The following is a 17,628-nucleotide window of genomic DNA, read 5'->3' as shown; positions in this document are numbered from 1 at the left end:
TAAATGTACGAGGACGACATTAAATCTCGAAGCAAATAGATATCCAGCAAAGGGCATGCTCAACCACTTACGAGGGGGTGCCCAACCGCATTCATGGGAAATTGTAGGTTTCACATACCTAATCTCACTGTGAGTGTACAATGTACAGTATAGGGGGAGGTTGTCATTAAGTTCTTATAACAACTCATTTCTCATCCACGACCACTCTTCCTGACTTCTTCCTAATGCAATGCACATTGCTCTATACCCGCAATTGCCATCACCCACAGGGTCATCCACTTTAACAATATATTTGTGCAGTTCTTTTGGAATGTCCAAACCGTAATGTATCGGCTCCCTCAGGATGCCAATGTCTAACTTTTGAGGTGATTTTTTAGAAGAGTTATTCCGTGGTGTGGTTGTTTTAGGTGGTAAAGGTGATTTTTGAGAAGAGTTATTCCGTGGTGTAGTTGTTTTAGGTGGTAAAAGTGACTTTTGAGAAGATTTATTCTGCATTTGTGAGCGACCGTTCATATCCAATGTCCTCACCTTGTGCCTAGCATTGTAGACTTGATATATGCTAAATAGGTTATCAGGAAACCTATGTCTGATGGACTTCAAAACTTCTTTAGGTTTAACTCTATTTTGAGTCATCTCTGACAAGAACTCGAATTGTGGAACAGTCAGTCGAGTAGCAAATGCATGTCCTTCAAGGGTGTTCGCTAATGGATGGTTGTGAACACCATTAAGAACGACAATTTTCCAACTATCGACAGTGCCGCGTTGGAAAATACATCTTAACTTAAATGGACATCCACGTTTCATGGTTCCCGTATTTCTCTTATTAACTTTTTCTGCTTTTTTGTGTGAACGATACACACCCGAACTCTCGCAATCTAAATCCAGCCTTGGTACTCGGTTCCCGTTAGCATTCTGCGACTTCCCAATTACCACAACCACATTACATTGTTTTCCCGAAAGCGCATTCAACCAATTACGTCACTACGTGTATGAAATACCTAAAGATATGAAAGAAAACAACAATCAATAAACTATAATTTCATTTAGAAAATAAAAACAAATGAAAACAATGCCTACTATGTACATCTTCCGTAGTAAATACTTCTGTTGTATCCATTGAAAGCGGTTGAACATCATCCACGTCATTCGAGTTTCCAGAGTTCTCGAAACGCACCAAAGGATCCTAAATAAAGAACAGTTGTTAATTGATGTTTGGCTTAAGTACCAAATGCCACAAACGACATGGCCACACCGTTTGGGACTAGGTCCCAAACGGTGTGGCCAAATATCGTTAATTTGAACTTGGAAAAAGACTTGTCTGTTTTTGCTACTTGAACGGTGGCCACACCGTTTGGACTTAGTCTCAAACGACATGACCACACCGTGCGGACTTAGTCTTGAACGGTTTGGCCATGTCGTTTGAGACTAAGTCCAAATGGTGTGGGCCACACCGCTCAAGACTAAGTCCAAACGGTGTGGCCACACCGCTCAAAGGCAAAAAAAGCGGACAAAGTATTTTTTCCAAGTTCAAATCTCAACGACATGGCCACACCGTTTGGGACCTAGTCCAAACGGTGTGGCCATGTCGTTAATGACTAACTTCAAACGGGCCACACCGTTCAAGTCGCAAAAAAACGGACAAATCGTTTTTCCAAATTCAAATCCCAAACGACATGGCCACATCGTTTTGGACCGCGATCGAGCGAATGTGGCGAGACCATTTGGTGTGAAATACAAACGACCTAGTCGCGTCGTTTAATTACTACATGCATAATTATTACATACATAATTATTACATTTATAATTATTACATATATAATCACTGTACACATCAATAATTCCTACATGCATAATTATTACATGTATAATCACGGTACACATCAATAATTCCTACATGCAAAATTATTACATGCATAATTACTACATGCATAATTATTACATGTATAATCACTGTACACATCAATAATTCCTACATGCATAATTACTACATTCATAATTACGTTTAATTTAGATTTACCTTATTCTTATTAAATGCATCATCATCCATTCCTCTATTTTCTTCACTTTGAACTTGTTCTACATTTTCTTCTTGAATGGGGTCACTTGGAACTTGTTCTATATTTTCTTCTTGAATGGGGTCATGATGCATTACATTTTCTTCGTCATCTTCATGTTCTAAAATGGGGTTGGGCTCTTCCATTAGTGTTTAGTGTTAGGGTTTAAGGGTTTATGATTTTTTATGGTGGAAGAGAGAAATAGAAGAGAAGAAGGGTGAAAAGGTTCGCAACAAGTCAAATTGACTTTGGTTTAGGGTCTGCCCAACACAAAACAACTTTTGGGACTAATGGCACATTTGTAATAAGTGTTTTAGTTTTTGGGGTATGCCCAACACAATATAGGGTCCCGCAGTAACAAGTACCATATATAATGTCTAGAATCTTGAATGACTTGTTTCCTAGATATCCTTAGATTTTGGTAAATATGGCAAACATCCGGATATATTTTGGTAAATGTGTTGACCCATGAGAAGATTCCATAACATAACTCCTCTAATAATTAGCATGAAGGGTGATCTTGACGCTTCGTGGCTAACATAACCAGCGACCATGGAACCATTGAATTGGCCATGAAGTGGGACGGGAAGACTTTTCTGGTATGCCTAATCTGGTATAGTTTAACCATAGTTCTGAAGATTGCAATTGAGAAGATGCAGTTTGAGTGTTGTCGGCTTCTAGCCAAGTCATAGAAAGGGAGTGGCCTGATAGCTGAAGATGACTGATATCAAAATCAGTTAACAAGGAATTGACATCGATAGAAACGTCTATCTCATCCTTCTAGACGATGTCCTTGATCGAGCTTCTAACAACAGAGGAGCTTATTGATGATTCGAACCGGAGGAATGAAAATGTGCTTAAATTAAAGATTTTGTTTTGATAGTAGTTATTGGTAATATGTGTAGGTCTTTGTATTGAAATTTTATGCTTAACTGTAGTATGGTGTGGAAGGTGTTTCTAGGATTGAGTATTGCATTATATTGATATAAAGGGTAGAAGTTTTAATTTGATATGATTGGTATTTATGTTGGAACTTATTTGTTTGAATGGCTGGATGAACAAACAAAGTTTATGTTTATGAAATATTATTTACTGTTTTAATATCTACTCTTTTAAGGAGTCAATAGTTAATAGTAATGCAGATTTGAATCTGTACAGATATAAAAGGTCATGATGTGTGAGCTTGAGAGTTTTGAACCATTAATGCAAAACACTAACTCTTTGCATTTCTATTACGAGTCACACTTGTAAATCACAAAAGCAGACAATGTACAAGTTACAAACTATTTCTTGGCTGAAAATGGGATTGGAACTTAGAAGTTCCAAAAAATTTAAACTTGGTTGATTATTGGTTTTATGGAGTACTGAGGTGTGCCTTTCTTGATAGTTCTCTTATAGCTTTTGGTGTCTTGAGTTTGTGTCATAATACCATGCCGGGGATGGATGGAGTAAACTTCAAGACTGAATCGTTAATATTGTGGGAGGTCCTTTGTGTTAGAAACTTATTAAAGAAGCTACTTACCTTTTTTTTTTTTTTTTTTTTGTTCAATGATTCTGAACATGAACTTGTTCAGGATACTCACACCTAAATCTGTAATTACCATAAAACTAGCTGTGGCAATCAGTGTCAGATTCTTATGTAGAATCTCATGTAGCTTCACATATGTAACTTATGTGTCTACAGTTGCTAATGTAAAATGGGAAGACTTGAATTAGGTTTGACTAAATAGGGGGAGCAAGCAGTTGCTTGGTTTGTGTGGAGGTTTCATATTGCAGATTGGTGCTGATGATGGGTTAGTTTTCCACAATAAAGGACTTGTGTATTTGTGTCTGTCGACAAGCTTAATAATCCTCGTATCCTCTCTATCAGGCATTCAAACAATTATTCACTGATCTATGATACCATGGATCTGTTTGTTCTTGGCGTTTGCTATTTTGGGTACTCGTGGTCATTTCTTAACAACAACATCAGATATATTGAGTTGGTTACTCTACGAAGCCAAACTCTTTGACTGAGGAGTGCAGTTTTTGTATCAGATTATTGTATGTAATTTATGCTTTAGTGATGGTAACTTTGCGTTAAAATTTAGGTGTTTGCACTAAAGCATATGCTTGATTTTCGTTATAAATCTTGAGACTTTCTCTTAGAGCTTCGGCTGTCCTGATCACTTAATAGTTGAAGTAGGACGTCGATGAAACGCTATTAAACTTTCTGTTTGAGCAGATGCTTTCAAGTAATCATTAGGTTAGTTTTTGTTACTTCAGGAATGGTATATGCTTTTATTTGTTCTTATTCATACCCTAGTAGGAGTGCAAAAGTAAGGTTGTACGTAAGAAATTAAAGTTTCTCCCTATTCATATGCTGATGACTTAGGAGTTTGTCGTGTTTAAATCTGTTGCCAGATTAATTCATGTTGTCTCCACCTAGGGCTAATAAATCTTAGTTGTTTATTGAAACTCTGCTCTACTCTCTCTGCAAGTTTTGCTGGGGTGTCCTTTCTCCTGGAGTGTTTGGTCAGCTTTTGTCATTGAGTTTAGAGTCTCTTGGGTGTACTTGAGCTTGCTTTGTTCGTGGAGCAGTCCTTTGGCAATTTCACTTGTTGGCTTTATCCCTCACATAAGGAGAGAAAAGGATTTCATTCTGCGTTGAGATTTCAGAGCGCGACCCGCTTCAGTTAACTGACCAAGCGACCAGCGCCGCCAGATGCCGACCAAAGCGCCACCTCGCTATGCCGTAAAGACCTCCTACAGATTTCGGTGACCACTCAAGGCAGTTGCTCTTGACCCGAAGCGACCACCAAGTCTATTTTCGTGGGCTTTGCTACAGTAACTGCGAAATTTGTTTTTTCCTACAAACACAAAATCAAGGTTTTGGAAAACCAAGGACTAATGCAAGCAAGCAACCAGAGAGAGAAAACCCAATCTTGAAAGCTATCAAGATTGAGAGAGATAACTCTGTAAAGAAATAAAAGTGATCTAGTAAGGTGAGAGACTGAAATGAGAGATTGTAATCTTCCTTCCCACTTTATAAAGAACTAGCTCTTGTAGAAGTAGGCACCATTGGCCAAATCACGGTATATCTCTGTATTGTGGTTTGCTTTTACTGCTTTACATTATTATTTGTTGTTAATAGTTGTTTAGCGAGTTGGGCATGTTAGTATAGGTTGTAGTTGATATTTAAAATTTGTCTAGAGTTGAATTGTGTTCAAATACAAGTTATCTGTGTAGTGGGTGAATCGAATTGGTATTGGTATAAACCCTAACAAGTGGTATCAGAGCCTTTAGTTAGATTAGCCTAGGGTGTTATCCAAATCTTGGTTGGAAGGTGTTTGACAAAACTCCTGAGAGAAGATTTGAGTTTAAATAACTTGTAAAATGGACCATTCCATGAACACTCGCATGATGAGTCTGAATAGGAAGAACTTTACCATTTAGAAAGCCAAGATGGAAGATTTGCTCTACTGCAAGGACTTGACACTTCCCGGCCATTGAGAATGAGGGAGTAAAACTAGAAAATACTGATGAGGCTGATTGGAAAAAGCTTGACAGAAAAGCGATTGGATACATTCGATAGTGGATTGACGACAGTGTCTTTCACCATGTGTCCCAAGAGACTGCAGCCTTCAGTCTGTGGAAGAAACTCGAAGACCTTTATGAGAGGAAGTCGGGCGGAAATAAAGTGTTGGTCGTTAAGAAGTTTGTCGACCACGAAAGTACCAAGAAGGTTCTTCTTAATGTCGAGCATCTTAACGAATTACGTAATACCATCAATCGATGCATTTGATGAAGATCGGTTTGGGAAGCGAAGTTGAGGCTTTGTTTCTATTAGGCTCTTTACCCGCTGGGAGACATTAGCGCCTCTACACACGGCGAGCCCAAGGATGGAATTGTTACCATGGAGATGGCTACCACGTCTTTGTTGAATGAGGAGACTAGAAGGAGTTCAAAAGGAAGCTCCTCACACTCAGAGATCCTTGTCACAGAGAAACGGGGGAGAGATAGATACAGAAAACCATCTCGTTCTAGAGGTGGTGACAGAAGTAAATCTAGGGGTGAAGCTAGAACTCCTAAGGCAGAGAGGTAATGTTACTATTGTGCCACCAAGGGCCACTTTAGATATGAATGCAGAACTCTAAAGAGGGATGAGAAGAATAACTGTGTACATGAAGACATGGTGCAAAGGAACGAAAACACAGGCAGAGATACTACTGCACTAGTCAACGACCTAGTGGGAATTGTGTCAGATTATGGTATGTGCTGTCATAGTACCTCATGTCAGGATACAGAGTGGGTGATAGATACATGAGCATCCTATCACGTCACACCGCACATGAGATTCTTCACTACCTACAACTGTGGTGAATATGGTGAAGTGAGGATGGGTAACAGTGGCATCTCGAAGATTATAGGCATTGGAGATGTTCATGTAGAAACCAATGTCGGTTACACCTTGACACTCAAGGATATAAGACATGTCCCCTCGACATACGGTTAAACTTTAATTTGACGCCGGGAAATTAGATGACGATGGCTTTGTAAACTCGTTTGGTAGCGGGGTATGGAAACCGAAAGAGGGTTCCATTGTAGCGGTAGAGGAAAGAAAACTTGCTCTCTTTACAAAACCACAGGCTAGTTTGTGTAAAGAGGAAGAGAATCTGTCAAAAGAAGAAACTTTCTCCCAACGTAAAGCACAAGAGACTGTGTCACATGGGCATAAAAGGGATGGAAGTTCTTGCTAAGCAAAAGGTTTCTAGACATTAAAGGTACCATTTAAATACATGTATCCTGCAACACAGGTGTGCCGGACATTAAAGGTACACATTTAAATACATGTACTCATCGTTTGGTAGGAAAAGCAACACGGGTGTCTTTCCAAAGATTCCCGTCTCCGCAAAAAGGACAATGTCCTTGAACTAGTGCACACTCGATTTATGTGGTCCTATGAAAGTAAAGTCCCACCGGGGAGCTTTGTATTTTTGACATTCATTGATGATAACGCTAAGAAAGATATGGGCCTATAGTCCGAAGACCAAGGATGAAGTACTTGGCGTGTTTGAAAAATTCCATAGCATGGTGGAAAGAGAGTATGGGAAGTTGTTGAAGTGTATTCGCTCCGGATAATGGGGGTGAGTACATTGGGCGATGAGAGATCGTTTGAAGAGTATTGCCGTTAGTCATGGGATTCGTCCAAACCATGAGCGATGGTGAGAAGCTGCCGATTCCCAAGATACCACAACATAATGGAATTGCGGAGAGAATGAACCGCACCATTGTTAATGGATTACAGAGAGGATGAGATGCATGATGTCTCACTCTAAGCTACCTATAACCTATTTTCTGGGTAGAAGCAATGCGTCATGTTTATTTTTTTTATTGCATGTGATCAACCTATTGTCAACCTATTGTCATTGATGACAAAGCAAATGCCTCTAAATAGTGACTATCCGGATTGAGTATGGTCAAGCGTAGATGTTGATTATGGATACTTGAGGGTATTTGAGTGTGTAGAGCATTTGTACATATTTATTTGACTAGAAGGATGAGAGATCCAAGCTTGAGTGACAAAGCAAAGTGGGTTCTCAAAAATCATAATACACCACATAGTACATTTTAGTGTTCATTGAACATATTTTGTGGTTATGGAGATGAAAAGTTTGGTTACAAACTTTACGATCCGATTACCAAGAAAAGGTAATCAGAGTCGAGATGTTGGAATATGTTCCCCGGAAGACCAAACCATAGCGGTTGGAATTTGAGGATTTCGGTGGAGAAAAAGTCCTAACTTGATTTCGCGGTTAGAAAAAGGAAAATCTTTTTTCACCAATTTATGATCTTGTTAATCGGCAACTCGAACTGGCGAAGTTCCTTCTAATTGGAACGGTACGAAATTCCCGTATTGAGAATTTAATAGCAGGTTAATTCGAGAACCAAAAGTTCCATGAGTTTGAGAATCTGAGAGAACCATGAGTTTGATGATAATCCTATTGTTCATGATGCGATAGAACCTATTGGTATAGAAGATGCAGATGAGATGGATGAACCACCACCGCAAGCAAGCAGTGCAAATCCTCCCGAGGCACCAACGGATGGGGGCAAGGAGGTCAAACAAAGAGACTAAAATGTTCTTCAACCTATTGGTATCCACCACATCATGAACGCATTACTATTGGATGGTGGAGAACCTATGTATCTATCAAGAGGCACTTGAAGGTACAAACAAAGAAAAGTGGTTGAAGGCCATACATGACGAGATGGATTATTTGCATAAGAATCACACTTATAAGTTAGTTGAGAAACCGCAAGGATGAAAAATTCTCAAGAATAAATGGATATACAAAGTCAAGCATGAGGAAAACAATCCTTACCCAAGGCACAAAGCTCGCCTTGTTGTGAAGGGATTCGGTCAAAGGAAAGGGATTGACTTTGATGAGATTTTCTCTCCTGTAGTGAAGATAACTTCTATCCAGGTGGTATTGGGTATGACTGCAAGTATGAACCTAGAGGTTGAGTAGCTAGATGTTAAGACAACTTTTCTTCATGGAGACCTTGAAGAAGATGTCTACATGGACCAGCCAGAGGGGTTTGAGGTCAAAGGCAAGGAGCACCTAGTATGCAAGCTGATAAAGAGCTTGTATGGGTTGAAGCAAGCATCGAGGCAGTGGTACATCAAGTTTGATTCCTTTATGGCGAAGCAAGGATACAAGAAGCTTCCAATCATTGTGTGTTTGTTCAGAGATTTCCAGATGGGAATTTCATTGTACTTTTGTTGTATGTGGATGATATGTTGATAGTTGGCACAAACATCAACAAGATATCCAAACTGAAGAAAGACTTGAGTAAGTCCTTTGAGATGAAGGAATTGGGTCAAGCAAAGCAGATACTTGGGATGCGGATCACTCATGATAGAAAGAGTGGGAAGTTGTGGCTTTCTCAAGAAAGCTACATTGAGAAGGTGTTGAAGAGGTTCAACATGGATCAAAAACAAGAAGCCGGTCGGTTAATCCGCTTGGTGGCCGGGTTACATGACCAAAGAGATGTGTCCAAAGGGTGAGCATGAAAGCGAGTCGGATGGAAAAGATTCCTTATGCATCCGTAGTAGTAAGCGATGATGTACCTGATGGTGTGTGTACAAGACCGGATATTGCTTTTGTCGGCGTTGTAAAAGCGAAGCTACAAATCCGGATAAGGAGCATTGGGAAGGGGTTAAGTGGATATTGAGATATCTCGAGGGCACTTCCAAATCGTGTTTGTGCTTTGGTGGAAGTAAGCCCTTACTTGAAGGCTACACTGATGCAGACATGGCGGTGATGTTGACTCGATGAAGTCCACCTCCTGTTATCCGTTACTTTTTGTAGGGAGATCGGTTTCTTGGCAATCAAAGTTGCAAAAGTGTGTTGCTCTCTCTCACTTCTGAAGTTGAGTATATTGCGTACCAATCGAAAGTGTTGCAAAGAGTTGCTATGGATGAAGAGGTTCTTCGATGAACTAGGGCTAAAGTAGAAAAACAGTTTGTAGTTCTATGTGACGGTCGAGGCGCCATCCATTTGAGCAAGAATCCGAAGTTTTCATTCTAGATCCAAGCACATACACGTCGCTATCATCATTGATTAGAGAAGTACTTTCGAAGACAAGCATTTGTGGTATCGAGAAGATCTATCTGCCGACAAAGAACGGTCGGATATGATGACCAAAGTCTTACCGAAATGTAAGTTTGATGTTTGTTGTGCTATTCTTTGGAATGGCGATTACACTCCTCCCGCTGATTTGGAAATTGCATGGAGGTTTCCCCACCGCCGGGGGGGGAGATTGTTGGCTATATCCCTCACATGAGGAGAGAAAAGGATTTCATTCTGCGTTGAGATGTCGAGCGACCGACCAAAGACTCGATTGCCGACCACAAGGCGCGACTCGTGCGTCCATGCCGCGAAGATCTCCAAGACTTTCGGTAGCGACCGTGCTCTTTTGCTTTTGCCCGAAGCGACGAATTCGCCAGCCAAAATCTATTTTCGTGGGCTTTGCTACAGTAACCACGAAATTTGTTTTTTCCTATAAAAACAAAATCAAGGTTTTGGAAAACCAAGGACTAATGCAAGCAAGGAACCAGATATAGAAAACCCAATCTTGAAAGCTATCAAGATTGAGAGAGATAACCTTTACAGAGAGATAACTCTGTAAAGAGATAAGAGTGATCTAGTAAGGTGAGAGACTGAAAGGAAAGATTATAATCTTCCTTTCCACTTTATAAATAACTAGCACTTGTGGAAGTAGGCATCATTGGCCGAACCACGATATATCTTTGTGTTGTGGTTTGCTTTTACAGCTTTACATTATTATTTGTTGTTAATAGTTGTTTAGCGAGTTGCGCATGTTAGTACAGGTTGTAGTTGATATTTAGAATTTGTCTGGAGTTGAATTGTGTTTAAATACAAATTATCTGTGTAGTGGGGGAATCGATTGGTATTGGTATAAACCCCAACATCACTCTCTCTAGTGATTGGCTTTGAAATCTTCTATCTATTGCGATTTTGTAAGGTATTTGGGTCAAATCTAAGGAATTGCTGCAGCTATGAACAAGTCGGTATGTTTTTTGAAATTACATCTTGAACAAAAGCTTTACTAAACATTCTCAACAAATACTAAAGCACTACAGCAAAGAAAGACAAGCTAACCAGGAAAAACATTGCATGCTTTGAAGTGCCTTACCATCAAATCTCTTCACAAGTCGAGGGGTGTCTGTCACCTACAGCCAATGTCATCACTTTTTAGATATAGACATGAAGATAGAACAACACGGAAAACAGTAGGAATGACTAACCTGGAATCATTGGTAATTCACACTAATGTGACCTATCAGGATTCCTCTTGTTGTGAAAGCGCAATTGCACACCTGTGCAGAAGAAACAAAGTGTGAATATAGAAAACAAAATTTAGAAAACAAAAGCTCCAATTGAAGGAAATTTTGTAGACATAATATAAATAAACTACAGATTTACATGATGTATAAAAACGTATGATTAAGCAAAAAAGTAGCACAACTGGTTCGGCCTTGAGTTTCTTCCCCATTGGTCACTAGTTCGATTCCCGAGAGGCAGTACCCGGTCGAATTTCCAACCAGGACTCTGGGGTTAGTTTAGGTGTGTGTAAGCTGGCCCGGACACCCGTCAGCTAAAAAAAAGCAAAAAGGTTTATGACAAAAAAGGGTTTTGCAGTGTACTGATCCTTGTCAGTCCGATAGAAATCCAGGGGATCGTTTGTCTCTATTGCTCAATTTTCGAGGTGTTAAAGTCTTGGTGTAAAGGTGCAAAAAACAAATTATCTTTGGAGATCACTTTTGTACTGCATTTTTTTTTTCCTTTTTTGGACATTATGGAATCAGAGCACGGAACGTTAGGAGCAAAGAAATGGTGATGGCAAATGTGGGCTTGCCTGTCAAAGCACAACTGGGTTATTGGACTGGAATTGAGCTAAGGGCACCTCCTTTCAAGAGAGATTTTGATTTGTATTAGCTTGATTTCTCTTATCCCATTAAGTATTTTATCAATTAGTGTCAAACATGATGATTACTCATATGTGCTTTGCTCACGACCTGATGATTTTTTGCAGAGCCGAGCTTTCTTCTACTCAGGCTATCATGTCTATCTTAAAAAGTTTTGAAAAAGTTTCCGGCTTGCATATGAATCCCAACAAAAGCAGTAACATGGTGGCTGGGATATCACAAGGTGCAAAGGACCTTGCAAAGGCAATTGTGGTTAGGTTGTTACAGCTGCCCACAGAGTACTTGGGCATGCCTCTTGTGAGTTGTGACCAAGAGTCTAGGGATTAAAAACTGTCAGCCTTTAATAGAAGCAATGACGAGAAGAGTCACCTCATGGAAAGCTAGAGGGCTATCCTACACGGGTAGGTTGCAACTCATCAAATCAGTCCTTATAATGTTCAAGTTTACTGGGCTAGATCATTGATCCTACCGAAAGCAGTTACTGGCAAGTTATATCAAATATGCACAAGTTTCTTATGGGCTGGTTCGGAGATGACAAGAAAGATACACCCAGTCAGTGAAGCTGTGATATGCAGAAGGAAAGAAACTAGTGGTCTGGGCATAACAAATATTGAAGAGTGGAATTCAGCTGCCATATGTGGACTGGTGTACAAGCTAGCAACAAAAGAAGATAATCTTTGGGTGAAATGGTTGTGGAACAATAGTATCAAGTCAAAGAATTTCTGGACTATGATAATTCCCAAGGACAACTCTTGGTCATGGAGAAACATTCTATCATGTAGGAAACAGGCTTAAAATATGATGATGAAAAGAATCACAGATGGAACCACTACATCTTTCTGGCATGATGGTCAGTCGCCATTAACGAAAAGAGTCACCAACACTATGAAAGAGGCATCAGGGATACAAGACAATGCAAAGGTGAGCACCATGATTGAAGATAGGAAGTGGAAGCGTGACAGTGTCATACTGCCAACAGTATTGAAGGATGAAATTAAGGATATAAAATTGTATGCAAACTCCAACGAAGATAGATGGATATGGACAGAAGGCAGTACAGGTAAATACACAGTGTGCTCAGCATATGAAGCTATAAGTAAACATGCAGGAGAAGTTCGCTGGCCCAAACTGGTATGGGGGAAATGGCATTTACCTCGGCACAAATTCTTAATGTGGCAGGCACTCTTGGGAGCACTTCTCACACAAGATAAACTGATGCGGATCAAGATTTTAAGGAGTTCTGAATGTATTTTCTGCAACAAAGAAAGGGATAACACAAGTCACTTATTCTTCAATTGTGACACAAGCAGGATATGGAAAAGGGTAATCAGCCTACTGGGGATGCAAAGAACTGTACAAGCTGCTCGTGACGAATGGAGATGGATTCTAGACACAACAAAGAAGAAAGAACACTCTGCTGAGATTTTTAAGGTATGTCTAGCCACCACTCTATATTGGATTTGAAGAGAAAGGAACAACAGGAGATTCAAAAAAAAAGCTATGACAGAAAGAGCTCTATGTAATGGATTGTTAGTAGAGATCAACAGAATATTGCAGAACAGGATTACTAGGATACATGATACTCCTAGAAATAGAGAACTTATTTGAAGACTGAATATCTCGGTAAAGTTCAAACTTCCAACTCTCATCTCATTTAAATGGGAACCACCAGATCCAGGAGTATTGAAGCTTAATACAGATGGGAGTCTCACACATGATGGGGATAGTTCAAGTGGCATCATTAGAGATCATAATGGAGACACAAGGCTAAGCTATACAACAATAGGAAGAACAAGAACTGTTTTAGCGCAAGAGATAAATGCAGTTCTGCAAGGGCTGAGAATATGTGTTAGAGAAGGTTACATGAAGATCAGGTTAGCCACAGATTCTAGAAGAGCTGCTCAAATTCTGAATGCAAAAGAAGATATTCCATGGACTGTTGAAGATGAGGTTAGAGAAATATGGGATTTGAAACAACTCGAAGAAGTGACTATCGCTCATGTTTATAGGGAGGCCGGATTACTTGGCATCTTTAAGAGGGTCACTGGGTAGTTACAACTTTACTAACCCTCAAACGAGGGAACTAGACAAAATTCTTGAAGAGGATAGGAATGGAGTACAATATGTAAGGCTACAGTTATAAAGCCGTTGGTAGAAGTTGCTTCTAAGGAGGGGATCACCTGGGAAATCCCGAGGGCTTAAAATGTACTTGTAAAGATTTATTCGACTTAATACAATACCGCTTGCATTTTTGCAAAAAAATTAGTATCAGACATATATAGGGCTAAAGTTATCGACTAGAGACAGAATTTGTGGACAGGCACCAAAATGTTGTCCCATGGACAGCAGCATTTCATTGGTTCACATAAGCCTGAGCCACGTCAGACATTAGTATTTTCCAAAAAAGAAATGAAGTGGCAAAGGGTCAAATTGTTGCTCTGAAAAAAAATAAATAAACAAAATAAAAGGCAGCAAAGAAATAGCTGCATTCTACTATTCAAAGGGTGATACAAGAGAGAAACCACCCTGCCAAATGCCCAAATGTTTCTGGTCCTTATCGTTATCTACTTTTATACTTTTAATGGAAACCCTTTACAACTTCTCGTTATGTTATTTTCTTTAAAAAATGGCTCATTCTCCAACCTTTACAATTGAACATAGCCATGAAAGGTAAATATCAAATTCGGTAAGTTTTGAACAGACCTCGGGCTTCCCTGGAGAGAGTATACGGACTAGGTCGGTAAAGTCGATGCATACACTTATTTTCCTGTTTTTCTTAGGTACCGCCACAATGTTGGCCACCCACTCTGGATACTAAACTCCCCTAATGAAACCGACATCCAGCAACTTCTGTACCTCATCCTTAACAACTTGTTGCCATTCAGGAGACATGTAAGTTTAATTCTTAATATAACAGATGACACTTAAATTTATTCAAAAATAATCAAAACTTATTAGCACATGTACTTTGTAGCAATTAAAGAGAAGGCAGTGGCTACTGCAATGCATTTGGAATTGGATTAAAACACTGATACGTTAAACCACTGGGAAAACAAAAAATGGAAATACAAAGAATATAAAAAACCTATGAAAATTGAAGAATGGAAATTGAGAAGTTGTAACTTTTCACTCCAAGATGTTCTGGTTGTGGCAACCCATGATGTTCTAAACAGAAAACACAATTGAAACAATCAATACTATGGTGACTGGCTCAAAGCTGCCATTAACAAAACTAAATGTCAAATGGGAGAAAATGCAAAAAAGAAAAGCAGATTAGCTACCTTAAAAGTATCAATGCCAATGTTGATTCTTTCCATAATCATGTTGTGCCCACACTTGAGTATCTAACCATTTGACAAAATCATATTTGTAATGGGGAGAAAATGTCTTGAAGAGAAAGAAAATTTGAAGTTGAATAAATTGATGATGGATCATCTTAATGGTGAGGCAAAGTGAGATATAGATGAAATGGGGAGAGATGAGTTCTCGTATTCACGCTGTTCTATTATTTAGAATGATTCTTTACTGAATTGAAGAGCGATATAGATTATTTTTGTTTGATATTTTGTAATTTTGAAATTTAAATTGATTTTTTCGGACTTTAGGGAGATGTTTATAATCTATTAACTCTACTAAAGTTCTATCATTTCCTGTCCTCTCAATAAGCTAAGGGGCCATTTTGTTTTCCTCTTATAAAGGCATTGTCTGTTTATAAGATGTGGCTTTGATTTTGGGCATTTTTTACAGCTTTTTTAAGAAGATTTTAAAGGCTCCAATATAAAGCCAAATTAGATCTGTTATTACTTAAGTCTTATAACTCAAAAATGACTCAAACACCCCCATCCCCCCAGCCTCATTTCTTTTTTTTCCATTATCTTATTTTCCAAATAACTTTACCCTAACCACCACCGACTACCATCACCACCACCACCAACAATTTTTCACCACCACCATCACCACCACCACTACCACCCATCACCAAATTACCTCCGTACTATTAAGACTATCACCACCACCAAGTGTTTAAAATCACCACCACCACCACTTACCACCGCATCTTAATTAAGACTAATATCATCACCTCCACTACCACCATCACCGCACTTTAAAGACTATCACCACCACCACCACTCATTCACCACTTCTACTACCACCACCATCACCGTCTTATTAAAACCAATATCATCACATCCACTCCATCGCACCACCGTCTTTAAAAAGACCACTACCACTACCATTTACCATTTGCCGCGATTAAGGTAGTTTCCTAAAATCGATATTCTAATTATCAAAATTGATTTGAAACCAAAAATCAAACTATACTTTTATTTCAAATTAATATATTCAAGTTAAATGTGATGTAAAGTAGGGTTATATTTGTCAAATAATCATCTATAAGATGTCATGTATTTGTTTTTTCTATTTTTACAAGTGCTTATAAGAGGAACTTAAAATTAAAAACAAACCACTTTATAAGACCATCTTATAAGACCCTCTTATAACACATGGTCTTATAAGACCCTCTTATAACTTAACCCAAAAAAAACAAATAGCCCCTAAGCATTCGCTCCCCAAGTAGTCCAAAGAAAGTTGTCTGTTTGGCGCTCTCTTTTGTTTACAGCTTTTTTTATTTTAATTCGTAGCCAACTACTTATACTTACTTACAGTTACCAAACTTCCCATTTCTTTTTCCATCTCTTTGTACGTGTGAACAATTTTTGGTTCTACGAAGAAGAAGGGCAAGCCAAGTATGTTATTAATAAGTAGTAGCTTTTTCAATTCAATTTTTACAAATGAATTTACTCCATATTTTATAATTTACATTATAATAGTTGTATGAACCAAAAAGAGAGAATAGAAGGAACGATGAAAACAAGGACAAATGATGGCAATTAAACAACCAAAGTAGCGGATTAAGGGTCGTCCTTAAGAAAAGATTTAAGCCCTTCCAAAAGAGTCTTGAGAAAAGCGGCGAAGCATGTCTTCCTCACAGATTCAATGGTTAGAATGATCGACTTTGCACTAGAAACGGACTACCTACAGAACAACAATATAACTCTCTGGGCGGCTACATGAAAAGAAAAAAAAGAATAGAGGCATGGCATCTGTTTCTCGAGATGGATTTATGATATGTTGAAACCATCCCTCTATGGACTCGATCCCCATTTATAGAGGTTAGGTCCGTCTCCTAAACAGATAAGGAAGAGAGACCAACTCCTAATAGAACACCGAAACTTGCTGCTTAAGAAAAAAGCAAAACAAGTTTAGGCTATTGGTCAAACCACTACCCACAACAGTAAGCCCAAGCCCAAACCCGAACCCTACCCGATGTGGTGGATAACCAATGTGGGACTATCTACTATGCACTAAAGTGGAGAGAACACCCTTTGTTCATCTCTTCCACTTTGCACACACACACACTAGTATTTAGAAATACACAAGAGATTCCAACAATCCCCCACTATTTTGGAATAGGATATTACAAAAGAAATGGGTTAATTGAAAAAACAATACATAAGATATTGGTGCTTTACGGGCTTGAACCAGTCATAGGGTAACATGTCTTATAATACGTGAAAGTGGTGAATTAAAAAATCTTTGAACCAACATTCCCTTGTAGTAAAATAGATCACATGCACCCACACTGCTCTTTCATTATATGCCTGTTCTGCGGTGTTGAGTTTTTTGGCCCCTGTGTTCCATGAATGCTCTAGAGTACTTGCCCGAATACTCATAAGAACCGACCCAGTTCTACATTCACGTAGGTGGATTTCCATCAGGTGTATATTGCAGTTTAAATACACCACCTCATTAAAATATGGGATATGGAATCTAATAAGAGTTAAAGAACTCATCCTTACTCACTGCAATTCCAGTTATACAATGTATACTAAGTACCATCTCGCCATAGGGTGGGACGTCTCATAAATAAAGAAGACGATAGTACAATAGGACGACGAAGTGACTTGTTTTTCCCTTTGAACCTACTTCATGGGATCTCCAATCACATAGGTAGGGTTGCCGTCAGTGTCGCCCTATATATGGGTATAAGTCCAATCCCCCTCGACGTATAACCAC

At 39.0% G+C, this 17,628-nt stretch overlaps 2 long non-coding RNA genes across 2 annotated transcripts; one reads left to right on the top strand and one right to left on the bottom strand.

Annotated features, from left to right (window-relative positions):
• Positions 1 to 1,077: 1,077 nt before the first annotated feature.
• On the bottom strand, positions 1,078 to 11,123 carry LOC147495733 (uncharacterized). The gene is made up of 4 exons (XR_015197675.1): positions 11,048 to 11,123; positions 10,870 to 10,941; positions 10,758 to 10,794; positions 1,078 to 1,183 (listed from the first exon to the last, which is right to left on the bottom strand). It is a non-coding gene; the product is annotated as an uncharacterized LOC147495733 (long non-coding RNA).
• A 313-nt stretch (positions 11,124 to 11,436) lies between these two features.
• Positions 11,437 to 13,789, top strand: LOC147495732 (uncharacterized). The gene is made up of 2 exons (XR_015197676.1): positions 11,437 to 11,553; positions 11,658 to 13,789. It is a non-coding gene; the product is annotated as an uncharacterized LOC147495732 (long non-coding RNA).
• The last annotated feature ends 3,839 nt before the right edge of the window (positions 13,790 to 17,628 follow it).

Source organism: Coptis chinensis, chromosome 6 (genome assembly GCF_015680905.1).
Source record: "Coptis chinensis isolate HL-2020 chromosome 6, ASM1568090v1, whole genome shotgun sequence".
NCBI lineage: Eukaryota > Viridiplantae > Streptophyta > Magnoliopsida > Ranunculales > Ranunculaceae > Coptis > Coptis chinensis.
This window is presented reverse-complemented; position numbering and strand designations above follow the sequence as displayed.